This window comes from Nicotiana tabacum, chromosome 16 (assembly GCF_000715075.1).
Source record: "Nicotiana tabacum cultivar K326 chromosome 16, ASM71507v2, whole genome shotgun sequence".
Lineage (NCBI taxonomy): Eukaryota > Viridiplantae > Streptophyta > Magnoliopsida > Solanales > Solanaceae > Nicotiana > Nicotiana tabacum.
Window position 1 is genome coordinate 171,235,594 of NC_134095.1, and position 13,889 is coordinate 171,249,482.

A 13,889-nucleotide genomic window follows, 5' to 3' on the forward strand; every position below is an offset into this window, starting at 1 on the left:
TGCATCAGCGAACTCATTCTGAATTCTGGGCATATGTCGAAATTCTATCTTCGTGAACCTCTTTCTCAATTCCTGCACATGGAGTAGATATGGCAATATCTTGGAATTCTTGGTGGCCCACTCTCCTTGTACCTGGTGCATAAGCAAATTTGAATCACCGATCATCAGTAGCTCTTGGATGTTCATGTCGATTGCCATATTGAGCCCTAGTATGAAGGCTTCATACTCTGTCATGTTGTTGGTGCAGGGAAATCTGAGTTTAGCAGATACCGGATAATGTTGACCAGTTTCTGATACTAAAACTGCTCCAATACCTACTCCTCTGAAATTTGCAGCTCTATCAAAGAACATCCCCCAACTGTCGTATGCTTCAGTGGTGTCTTCCCCTACGAATGACACTTCTTCATCAAGAAAATATGTTTTCAAAGGTTCGTATGCTCCTCCCACCGAATTTTCAGCAAGGTGATCTGCCAATGCTTGTCTTTTGACCACCTTTTGAGTTACATAGATGATATCGAACTCACTCAACAATATCTTCCATTTAGCTAACTTTCCAGCCGGCATGGGTTTTTGGAATATGTACTTCAGAGGGTCCACCCTGGATATAAGGTATGCAGTATAGGCACAGAAGCAGTGCCTCAATTTCTGAGTTGTCCAGATCAAAGCACAGCAAGTGCATTCCAGCAGAGAGTATCGTGCTTCGTAAAGTGTGAACTTCTTACTCATGTAGTATATGGCCTGCTCCTTTCTTCCTGTCTCGTCATGTTGTTCCAAAACGCATCCGAAGGCTCCATCCAAAATAGATAGATAGAGTAGAAAAGGTCGCCCCGGTTCTGGCTGGACCAGAACTGGTGGTGGGGATAGGTACTCCTTGATCTTGTCAAAAGCTTTCTGACAATCCTCGGTCCAACTTGTTTCGGCATTTTTCCGCAGCATCTTGAAGATGGGTTCATATATGACTGTGGACTGGGCTATGAAGTGACTGATATAATTGAGACGTCCTAGGAAATTCATAACATCCTTTTTGCTCCTAAGTGGTGGTAACTCCTGAATAGCCTTGACTTTGGACGGATCCAGCTTGATTCCTCGGCGACTAACAATGAATCCCAGTAGCTTTCCTGTGGGAACCCCGAATGCACATTTTGCGGGGTTCAGTTTCAAGTTGTACCTCCTTAACCTGTCAAAGAACTTTCTCAAGTCCGCTATGTGATCTACGACTCTCTTGGATTTGATAATGATGTCGTCCACATACACTTCTATCTCTATGTGTATCATATCATAGAAGATGGTTGTCATGGCTCTCATGTATGTAGCCCCAGCATTCTTTAGACCAAATGGCATCATCTAACCCTAAGGTGTAACGAAGGCAGTTTTCTCTACATCTTCTTCATCCATCCAGATCTGGTGATAACTCGTGAAGCAATCTACAAAGGATTGGAGTTCATCTTGGCGCAATTATCAATCAGGATGTACATATTTGGCAATGGGAAGTCATCCTTGGGACTTGATTTGTTTAAATCCCGATAGTCAACACATACTCTAACTTTCCCATCCTTCTTCAGAACCGGCACGATGTTAGCTAACCAAGTTGGGTACTCAACCACCCTGAGAACTTTGGCTTTGATCTGCTTGGTAACTTCCTCCTTGATTTTCAGGCTCATGTCTAGTTTGAACTTTTAGAGCTTCTGCTTCACTGGAGGACACATGGGATTAGTAGGCAACTTGTGAGCCACTATGGACGTACTCAAACCGGTCATGTCATCGTATGACCATGCGAAAATGTCCTCATATTCTTTTAGGAAACGGATGTACTCTTCCTTCTTTGTTGGTGACAAGTGAATGCTGATGTGAGTTTCCTTAACGGTCTCGGCATCCCCCAAATTTACTACTTTGGTTTCGTCTAAATTGGACTTAGGCTTATTCTCAAAGTTTTCAACTTCCCTGACAACTTCCTCGGGTATCTCATCTTCTTCATCTGAATCGCTATCCTTATGTTGTGTTGCCTCATTACATGTCACAGTCACTGGTTCATCAGGAAAAGTAATAATAACATTGTAGAAAGAAAAAGTGTAGAAATAGTAATGAATAATAAAGAGCAAATGCATTTGATTAAAACCGAAAAATCATCTAGACAAGTACGACTCGATGAATCGAGTATTTATTTTGAAACAAATAAACCTTAAAACAAAAATACTGGAAATCTTAAATGCCTAGAATGGCTATAGAAGTAAAATCTGCCAAGCTACCCAGGAACTCGGCAGGCTCGGGATGGTGTGGCGGTCCAGTTCCTGAGAACAACTTCCTTCTTTATGGTTTGAATAGTGAGGCCTTCTTCCTCCTCCTCCTCAATTATGGCACTGCAGTCCATGTCTTTATTCTCCAAGAATAAATTTTTCAACCCAGCTAGTGCTTCCTCTTCTGCAGTCCCCTATATCATATCAGCTTGGTGAAAAGCTTGTTCCAAGCGTGGCACTGGTTGCTCGAGAGGGTAGTACGGTCCATGACATGGAGGCGACCAATTTCGATACTCTTGCCATGTGTATTGATATCTGAGCCCAAAGGTAGTACCATGACCCTTCAGCCGTATCGATTTAGTAATACCTTGGAGGTGTTTCCCAACCCTTTGCCGGGTTCGTATACAGACCAGGCTAATATGCTTTCTATTTACTGCTCCACCATTTATCCTTTTCGACAGCATTGACACGTTCAATATTATGATAGGTTTCCCCTCCTAGCCTTCTTCTATGCCCAATAGCCGGGATGGTTTGACTGGTGTAAATGGGGTTACTCTCATCTACGTGAATGATCACCTCCTGACGATTCCATTCGAATTTCACGGCCTGATGTAGTGTGGGAGGCACGTCTCCAGTGGCATGGATCCATGGTCGACCCAATAGAAGATTGTATGAGGCTGGTATGTCAAGCACCTGAAACTCGACGTCGAACCAAGTTGGCTCCATCTGCAAGCAAAGGTTGATTCCCCCGATTGTGGCCCTTTGGGACCCATCGAAAGCCTTCACGTTCATGCTTCCTACCCGTATTTCATGAAAACCCTTGTCTAACCTTTTCAGAGTGTCCAGTGGACAAATGTTGAGGCTCGAACCTCCGTCAACCAAAACCCTGGCAATGAATTTATCTTCAAATTGCACTGTGATGTGCAATGCTCGATTGTGATTCAACCCTTCAGGCGGTAGCTCATCTTCATGGAAAATAATCTTATGACTTTCTAGTACTTGCCCTACATATTGGACATTTCTCTGCCAGTGATGTTATTGGGTACATAAGCCTCGCTCAACACCTTCATTAAAGCATTCTTATGTGCCTCTGAATTTCGCAACAGTAAAATGATGGATATCTAAGCTGGGGTTTTGCTCAGATGGTCAATAACAAAATACTCCTTTGCTTGTACTTTCCTCCACAGGTCATCTGGCCCTATCTCAATGACAGGCTGCCTGGTAGTGGCATCCTTACTCGATCCTCCCAAGTGTTCAGGTGTATAGACTCTTCCAGTCCTAGTCATTCCTTGTGTAGTGTCATAATCTTCTACCATGGCCTTCCCTTTTCGCCGAGCGTCGGCCACGTAATCCTAAGGTATTGCTTTTGAGTCGAATGGAGGTGTGGTTGATACTTTCACAGTGAAAGGTGTGACCACTTCTACTTCAAATGGGCCACAGGTGGAGCTACCTCTACCTCATATGGAACCGGTGTAGCTACCTCGACCTCGATTGGTAACTGAGTCTATACCACAACAGGAGTAAGCATGACTGTAACTTTAAAGTCATCGCCTTCTCGAATAAGCCCAATCGACCCCTCAGGGTCCTATTCTTCGTTTGTCTCTATCACATGTACCCCACCACCTCTATGATCAGGGAGGGGGTTGTTGCGTACATTGGGCGCGGCCTCTTTCGCCTGTATAACCTTGTTGTCGATTAGCGTCTGGATCTTATTGTCACGACCCAAACTGAAGGGGCCGCGACGAGCACTTGGTGCCTTACTCAACTGAGTACCAACGTAACATATCTTTCTTATCATACTATCATGGGTTTATGAGCAAGAAAACCCGTCACAAGATAACATGAATGAAACATAAGGGAATACTCAACATATGACGACCCAACATGAGATGCGAACTTATACATGTGACATACGGGCCTATAAGGCCGACATGACCATTTGTAAACTCAAAACATAATCCAACAAGGCCATACAAGTATCCATACACCTGACATTTGTCTACAAGCCTCTAAGAGTACATAATATCATAAAGGTCGGGAAAGGGCCCCACCATACTAATCAATACATATCCAAAGCATACTGACCAAATAGGCAACTCCGAAGCAAGTGGAGTGCACCAACACCTTCCGCTGAGCTGATAGCCTACTTGGAGGACTGTCAACCTATCAATCGGGACCTGCAGGCATGAAACGCCACATCCCCGGGTAAAAGGGATGTCAGTACCAATAAAGTACCGAGTATGTAAGGCAGGAAAACATAAATAAGAATAGTAATGTAAAGAGAGATAAAGGAGATATAACTTGTAACATCTGGGGCTACTGACATGAAATGCATAATACATATATATACATAAACTTTTAAAAAGCATATGCCTCTGTGGGCATCATCATCATCATATCATACCCGGCCTCAAAGAGGACTCGGTAAAATCGTACCCGACCATCATAAGGCTCGGTAGAATCATACCCAACCACGTGAAGCTCGGTAAAACCCAACTGATCAGTGGTTGCACAATAGGTGTCATACCCGACCGACTATAGCACGGCTCGGTAGAGTAAAATAGATACATATATATAATACAAGTAGGACCCATTAGAATCATATTATGAACCTTTCAGAGTGACGTAAGGTCGATATTCTCTATACACGTTATTAGGAATAACTCTTCATCAAGAATGTTATAAGAATCAAGAAGTACCAACAACATTGATAACATAAGAATAAGAGAAACAACCTCAACATCAATTGTTCCATAAGAAGGGAAACAATGTAAGTACTGCTAGCTTCTAAGAGTAGAGTAGCTTTGGAAGCTCGTTAACTGCATTATGTACAATCGAAGTCATGCAAAAGAAGGAAAGGGATAGTCTCACATACCTTGTATATGTATTGCCCAACCTCAAGCTATGCAAATATCACGACTCCATAGTCTACAATAAGGGAAATGAAAATATCGTTATTGTTTAAGCGTCGTAACTATTATGTATCGCCCACAACCTATTTTACAATGAAACGGACAACACCTCCCCTATATATATGACTTCACACAAGTCAAAACAATCACCAAACATCCCAACATACCGCTATCATTTCATACATAACACGACAACCATAATAGTGTCAAACAATCCGAAAATGTTACGACGAATGACCAACAAACAACCCTGCCATTATGTGGTGTTTATCCACACCATTCCTCCTCTAAACTTCATAAAAACGGTAGCAAAAGAGACAACCTAATAGAAACACGAAACAGCCCACAAAACAGTCCCATAAGTTCAGCAACTCAAAATTAATTTTTCAGTTTCATTAAATACATTTTAACTTGTCTTTTCTTTCAAATTGAGAAACACAACCGAAAGTACATAATTATACAACTTATCCAATAAACCAGCCATGAATTCAACTTAAAAATAAGTTCAAAACCATCCAACCATGATATAAGAACAAACAACATACCACTCTTTCGAAACTCGCTAGGTCTAGTCTTTACGATCGAGTTACAACTCGCAAACGCATAGATAATGGAAAGAGAAGCATAACCTTACCTTGTACTGAGTATAACCCACAAAACCTAGTCCTTCTTCATCAAAAATCAGTTTCTCAACGCATCTACAAGAAGGAGAAAGAGAAACTAGCAAGCTGTCCGGACTTTTCAGCACTAGAACCACGGCGTAACACCCGAAATACCCTAGGTTTTGTGTGGGATTTTTAGGGTGGAGATTCAGGGGTTAAATTTGGTTTTCGAGGTCTGAAATATGGGTGAAATAAATGAGTTGATCCCTTAAAAGTCCCCTCTTGGCCGACTTTGGGGCTTTTAATTGAGTCCTCTCATTTTGGCAAGTAGGTGATGCACCTACTTGTCACCTACCAATCTGTGTTGTCTCACAAAAATACAGATATCTCTATATTTGTAGATTGTATTGACAAACGATTTAATGAGTTGGAAACTAGACTCATAGATCTTCAATTTGATATATAGATCATCCCTTGATTCCAAGTATATTGGGAGAAAAGTGCAACTAGATTTGACCTAAATTTCAGCACATTATGAATGCAACTTGTGATGACCTTTGCCAAATTTTTGTTCCACAACTCACTTGACTTAAAAAACATAACACACGACTATCATTCGACTAAAATAACTCATAACGTAACCTCCTCATCATATTAATCACCCTAGTCTCACCCCAAAAGTATATGTTATAACATTCCAAACTTGTCGACTTTCGACGAAACTTATTTTCTTCAATTCGTTTAGCGTCTAAGCTTCCCAACCCTTTTGGTACTTGTTATTCATGATCTTAAAGATTTGTAACCTCCAAGATAACATGATGAACTTACATTATATACTTTCAAAAATTATCTCATTTTCGAGCTTACATCAATTGGCTTACGATGTACTTTTGCGTACGAAAACGTGGGATGTAACATTTATCCTTCAATGTTAGGCACTCATTAGTGTGTGCCCATTCATACCAGAATGGTACGCACAAGTTTTGTTTGAATTGACCCATTGGGATGGATTTTCTAATGTCATAGAAAGAATGGGGGTGACATAACTAATGTCTTTCAACCTTTCATACAGTTGGTCGATGGGTTTAGCAATAGCGGTGTATTGTTTGGGTGGCTTGCGGTCGAAATTGTGTCTTGGTCTTGGAAAGTTTTGGCGAGTTGGAGGTAACTGGAAATGGGATGGTTGGGAGTTATAGGTGTGATAGACAGTGGCTAGATGGGAATATCTAGGAGATGAAGGATAATATATAGGTGGTGATGCTTGGTATGTGGGCGGAGGTGTTTGATAGGTAAGTGGATATTTCGGGCCCTAGGCCACCATTACTGCCCCAATGTCTTTCTTCTTTGATATGTCGCCTGATTGTAATGCCTTGTTTGTGGCCTATAGTGCCTCAAAATTCGTTACCATCCCGTTTTTATGCCTTCCTCAATTTTCCCCCCAAGTTTGATGATATCAGAGAATTTATGGTTTTCGATAACCATCAACCTTTCATAATATTGTGGATACTATGCTCTGACAAAGAACTTGTTCATCTATTCCTCGTCCAAAGATGGCTTGACCTTGGCCGCTTCCGACCTACAACGAATAGCATACTCTCAGAAAGTCTCAGTAGGTTTCTTCTTAAGATTATGAATGTAGAAACATCTGGTGCGTTCTCTGTATTGAACTTGAACAGGTCCATGAAATCTGATGCCATACCTACCCAATTGGACCATTTCTTGGGATCTTGGTTGATGTACCAAGACAAAGCATCCCCATTAAGACTCTTCATATAGAGTGTTATTTGAATCTTTTTGTCTTTTTCGACCCCAACAAGTTTATCGCAATAGGTCCTCAGATGGACCCTGGGATCACCTGTGCCATCAAACATTTCAAACTTGGGAGGTTTGTATCCCTCTGACAGTTCTACGTCTGACTGTATGTATAGGTCTTCATAGTCCAACCCTTCTATTCCTTTGCCACCTTCGACACCTTGAACTTGACTTGTCAACTTCTCGAGTTTTTCAGCCATGTTTTTAATGAGCAGGTCCTTCTCGGACGATTTCGGTGTATAGGAGATCAGTTGGATGGGGTGAGGTACAATTTCTACGTATATAGGGTTGCTTTGATGGGTGCTGGGGACTTGGGTGTAATGATGGTCATTAGTTGAGTTTTGGGGATCAGGAATAGGTTGTGGTGTGTTTTGGGGAGTGTGGTAAGTGGTGGTTGGTGGGTACTAAATTAGTTGATGGTGTTGTTGTGGTGGAGTTGGTACTGGTAAGGGATTGAGATTTTGGGGCGGGGTTGCGTATTGATTCGGTGTAGGAGGATTTTATGGGTGTTGGTTTTGTGTGTTTTGGGGAGGTGCTGGGTTTTTTGTGTTTTGTTGGTGGATGTCGGGGACATTTAGGGTGAGTGACAAGTTTGCTAAATTGCAAACCTGCTCAAGTTCCCCTTGAAATTCCAATATCTTTTGTTCTAGTCTCAAGACTAGATCATTTGGGGCTAGAGTACTACGGCCATCTAAAGTTTCTGCTTTCTCAATATTCTCTTTTCGGATGTCACTTAAGTCGTCCATTTTTGCTTTTCCTCTGCCTTTTGCATTGCTTAGAGGAGGAGGAGGTAGAGGGCCTCTAGATCTGGTATGGTATGTTGTTGATGCCAGTATGAGTGAACCAACCTAAGGGGATGGGAATAATCAAAATAAGGAAAAATAAAAAGGTAACAAGTCAGTGAGGATTCTGAAATGTTTGCAGTATCTAAACACATATTGCGGAAATGTAAATTCGTGTCCTAATTTGAGGAGCCTCGTTGTACCCGAGGTAGGCCTAGTGACAAGTAGATTTGAAGAACTTTAGATACCATTAAATACTTCATTTCATAATGTAAAATAGACGAATCCTAAAACGACACTAAAATAATAGAAAAATAAGTCACTACTGGCACTTGGCCTTATTACATTTCAGGAAAGCAAATAAATCTAGCATATTTGGTCCCAGAAGGACCTTCCCCAGATTCGATCTTCCTAACTCCATCATACAGGTCCCTGAGCTCCCGCAGACCCAGCAGTAAGTAGGCTCTAGCCAGATGTCCTCTTTCAGTTCCTTCAGCATTCTAGCAATCCTCGATCCTCTTTATGACTTTATCTTCCAGCTCCACTATTCCTCACTCCAGAATTCCAACTTCCTGTTGGAAGTGACTGTCATTTCTTTCCATTATTCGATCAACCTCACATTCCTCTCATGTATTTCCTGGTTCTCATTCTTAGAGTTGTGGACCCTCTTGCGCAGCCTGTTGTATTTGACTTGAGCTTCAGCTTCTTCGTCTATGATTCTATTCCCTCGACTGGCTCCTGGTATCACCATTCCTTTTAGATTGTCTTCTAAGCACACCGGGTAGAGAGGCTCACTCCCCGTATGATACTTGTTTGGCTCAACGATGTTCTTTTCCATAATGATTTTGTAGTGCCACATGTGCTGAGCTTGGAACTTGTAAAGGACGTCATCATATTTAAAGTCTACCCTGAAATGACTTATCTTGGCAACCCTTGGTACAACCCGTTTCCTGCCTGCTTGCCTCATAACTCGGATAGGGACATAAAGGTATATACCTCTCAACCCAATCAGTACCAGGTGTGGATCGTCTCTGGATCTGATGATGAATTCGTCGGTTGGGAACCATTCAAACATCCATTACACTTGTTCCTCGGTCAGATTGTCGAAGAACTCTACCCGTTCTTTGGCATTTTCCGGCTGAGCAAACCTGTCTGGAGTGTAAGTCATTTGTTTGGGGTGATGGAAGGCAATATGGTCGTTCCAAGCCCTTCGCGGAAATTCTTGGCGATAGTGACCCTTTTGAAAATTTTCTAACAAAAACAACTGCAGCAACAAATTACAACCCTCGAAATACTTAACCCCTCTTTGACAGCACTTTAGAGCCCTGTAGATGTCGGTTATGATCACGGGGACTATAGCGTATGTCTGTCCATTGATCCCTTCCATCAAAGTCTTGGCGACCATGGCCAACCTAGTGTGGATTCTTTCCCTTTTCATTGGGAATACTATCAGGCCTAAGAAGCATACAATGAACACGAACACTCTGCGGTGGATGTGGCCTAGAGAAGTGAGAGAGAGAGCTCATCATAGTAGGTACGGTAGGACTTGCTGTAGCCATACCTCTCATACAGATATTCGAAGGGTATATAAAATTCTTTCAAGCATACCAGGTCAGTATTTTTCTTCAACCCCATCATCTTTAAGAACCTTTTACCGGTACGGTTCTCCGGCACCAATAAACCGGGACTATCCCAAGTCAATCCCGCAAGCCCTCCAATTTCTTCTAAAAGTGGTGTTATTTCTATGTCGCCGAAATGGAACACAGACCTTTCAGCGTCCTAGAACAAAGTGGCAGCCTCAATCAACTTATTGTTTGGCTCAATGTCTAACAGGGAAGGCAAGTTACCCAGGTACTTTTTTACATGTTTCTTTTCACTTGAGGAAAGGTCCTCCTACCAATCTAGTAGCAATGATGGAATATTGCTAACCATACCGAATCTGGGGACCTCGTGCCTCATTTTCTGCAAAACAAAAGGGCCTTTCTCCCCCACCAGACTCGACTATTTATACATTCATGATTAGCATATTGGATTTAGTTATCCAAATTAATGCACAGAACGTGGTTGTGTCCATTGGGATTATGGAAACCCCGGTGGACTTTTGGATAAGGCTCATCTTAAAGGATTATTATGTGGACAACATATTGATCCGACTGGGTTTGGCCATGATGCATGCACAATTTCGATCAAAGTAAGTTTACTATGGGGGTCTAGACTGGTACCCTCAAGCGGACAACTTGAGGGGGAAAGGCACGGAACCGTCGACTGCACCACTGATCGACTTGTTTTACCGCAAATAAGCCTTTCCGAATTTAAGGGTAATAAATAGGAAGAGTGCAACCACTCAGCAAGCATTGCTATAGGATTTAATAGCACGAGTGAAATATGATGTGGATCATGATTTATGCAGCAATCAATAGCATGTAGTCAAGTATTTGCACGTAGAAAAAATAAGTACAGTTTTTAAATAATTGAAAGACAGTTACGGAAAAAAAACAAAGAGACAAGTCAATTTCAGGAATAAAATAATCATAAACGCTTAAAAGAAAGTAGACAGTTAAATCCACATAAAGGGAAAGGGTACGTGGGATGGAGCATGTTTGGACTAATTTACAAAAGATAAGTTCGTTATGGTAAGAGCCTACAGGTTTCGCCAGCAGATTCGCTATGTTGTCGCGCCCCTTTTTTCTCTCTGCGGGGAGAGAGAAGTCTGGGTTTCGACATTCATGGGGGGGGGGGGGTAATAACTCACTTACTTTTGGGAATTTGGGTTTTTGAAGAGTCGGCACCTAACGGATTATGGTGCGTTAAGGCACCTAGAGTGATTAACTCTTTAGACTAATTTGCATTACCAGAGATTTAGGGTAAGGGCTCGAAATAACCTTGAAGGTAAGGTGTTAGACACCCCTCGTGGTCCACAACGGTGGGTCCCAGCCGAACTTAATATTTATGAATTAGTCCTTTTTAACAAATAAATAGTTTAAACACATACTTGCAAATAAAGGCATGTTTTTGACATTTGCATGACTCAAGTAATGAAACAAAAGGAAAAGACTTGAACGAGTTGCATACATAGAGAAAAGTAAAGTTTAAACATCAGGAATTGGAAAGGGGGTCCTAAGTTGGTTAGCCTACAGGATCACCCCACACAATGCCCGGTAAACACTCCTCAACGAGGGGCTACACGTGACATTAATGCGTAGTCATCATATCCTTACTACTCAATTCCCTCCCCTTGGTCATAGCCTAAAACGTTCTAATAACCTTGACATATGTCCTATACGTGCACTACCCGTCCCTTCCTCGTGGCCCTGGAGGTATTTTAGGACCTCTGTTTTTGGGCAGTTCTAGACTTTCCTAAGGTTTTAAAGGATAAAAGTCTAGTAGTCAATCAAGAACAGTTAGGATTGCATTTAAAGAGAACAAATTACAGGCTCACAGTCACCTTCACAAATATAACAGATAAATGCACGTCTTCAAACAACAGTTAGGTGTTTAAGAGAAAATCCTAGAACATGATATCTAGGTAAGCAGGGATTATACAGTATTGAATTAGGACAAAGTGTCAAAAACCTATTTAGCTTGCCTACTGATTTAGACTTGTTAAATCTGAACATTTTTAAAAATAACAAAGCACAGTTTTATAGTTGCAAAATTTGAATCACCCTAGAGGCTTGCCTAAACGCATAACAGTGGTGTCCTAAGAGCATGGTATCTATATTGATTAGAAAGAAGTAAAACAGTGAACAGTTTTTTAAAACGGACAACTTGAGATCCTAAAGACATGCTTTCTAACTGTATTTATCTTAAGGCAGCATTTGAAAACTTGTTTAAAGAAGCGGACAGTTAATTAAACCAATTCAGAATGAACTAACATGAATTAAACTGATTTGTTTAACTAAACTGATTTTAAGTTCTATAGGCATGATTTCTATTAGAGCTGATTTTAATCCCTATAGGCATGGTATCTAGTTATTAAAGCTGACTCTTGAACTTATAAGCATGATTTCTATTACTAGAGCCATTTAGATCCTATAGGCATGGTTTCTAATATTAAAGCAAACATAGCCAATGTGTTAACATGATCCTATAGGCATGGTATCTACCCGATTTACCCAACATATATAACTACCCACCCCTTTTCACTAATCACCCCAATGTTATTTAGAAATAATTATTATAGACCAGCTGAATAAATTACATAAACAAATAAAGAAAAAGAAGAAGTTAATTATAGGGAGCCTGAAACAGGCCCAAATGACTTCCCAAGCCTCCAATAGCCTCAAATGCCAAAGTTCCACAGACAATTTCGTGTCTAGGTATGTCAGAGTTCCCTAAGAACCTCAAGGATCCCAGGGCAGTGCTCACACCTAGACCTTTTCTCAAACTATAACTGATTTAGGTGCAGTGTGGAAAGGCCAGATCTGACATGCCAGAGTTTAGAGAGATCTCAAGGATCTCAAGGTAGTACACACATAAGAGGATATTCTAAGAGTGAAGTGAGAGTGCTTGACATAATTTTGAAAAGGTTTTGAAAATAGTATAGAGAGAACTTCATAAGTAAAAGAGATTTTTCAGAAGCATGCAATAGTTTTGTGGTAAAAGATAGTTTGATAAGAGTACCATAACAACAGACAATTAATTGGTCATAAAAACATCCAGATTCATAAAACACCTAACAAACAGATCTTACATATGGGTAAAAGGATTGGGGCACATAAGAGTCACTTTGGGGTGCATGGATAGGGTATAGAGAAAACATATAGTCAATCATACTGTATAAACACTTAGGATATTAGGGACTTTGACAGGCTAGTCATGCTAGGCAAAAAAATAAGCAGGAAAGAGTGCATACATTGAACAAGACAGAATTTTAGACATGCTAGGCAAAGCAAGAAGGAGTGCAGAATATAAAGAGTACATTGAACAGGAAGATTTTAGACATGCTGAGCAAAGAAGTAAGCAGGAATACAAGTTGAGCTCATAACTGATGAACTAGTGCAGGAATGAAAACATATAAGGTTTGGATTCTAAAACTTAACTAGAGACATACCAGTTGAAGAAAAGGGTGCATAAAGAAAATGAAGTTCCAATATCTAGCCTTGGCTTTCAGCCGGCTAGATTAGCAAGTATCACAAATAGCAGAAGAGAAAGAGAACCTTCAAAGTGTAAGTGTGCTTTTTTGTGAACTAATGTTCTGTGTAATTAGGGTAGAAGAAAGCATATATATATATATAGTAGTTTGAAAGCTAGGTAAATAAGGTAAGAATTAAATTGTTCAGTAATTGGAGAATCTCGGAATCAATTAAAGTAAAATCAGTCCAAGTCTTCCCTTAATTAAGAGAGTCATTTCAAACAGTAAAGAACAAGTTCCAAATAAGGAAAGAGTTCAAAAGACCTGGAATAAGCAATTAGGGGTAGATACATAGAGTTCTAATTAAGGAAATAACAGTAAAAATCAAGCAATAATGCAGACAAGGCAAGGGAAAATTAATTAAGACAAGCAATTCAATCGAATCGAGTAGAAAAGTAATAATCGAAAGTTTA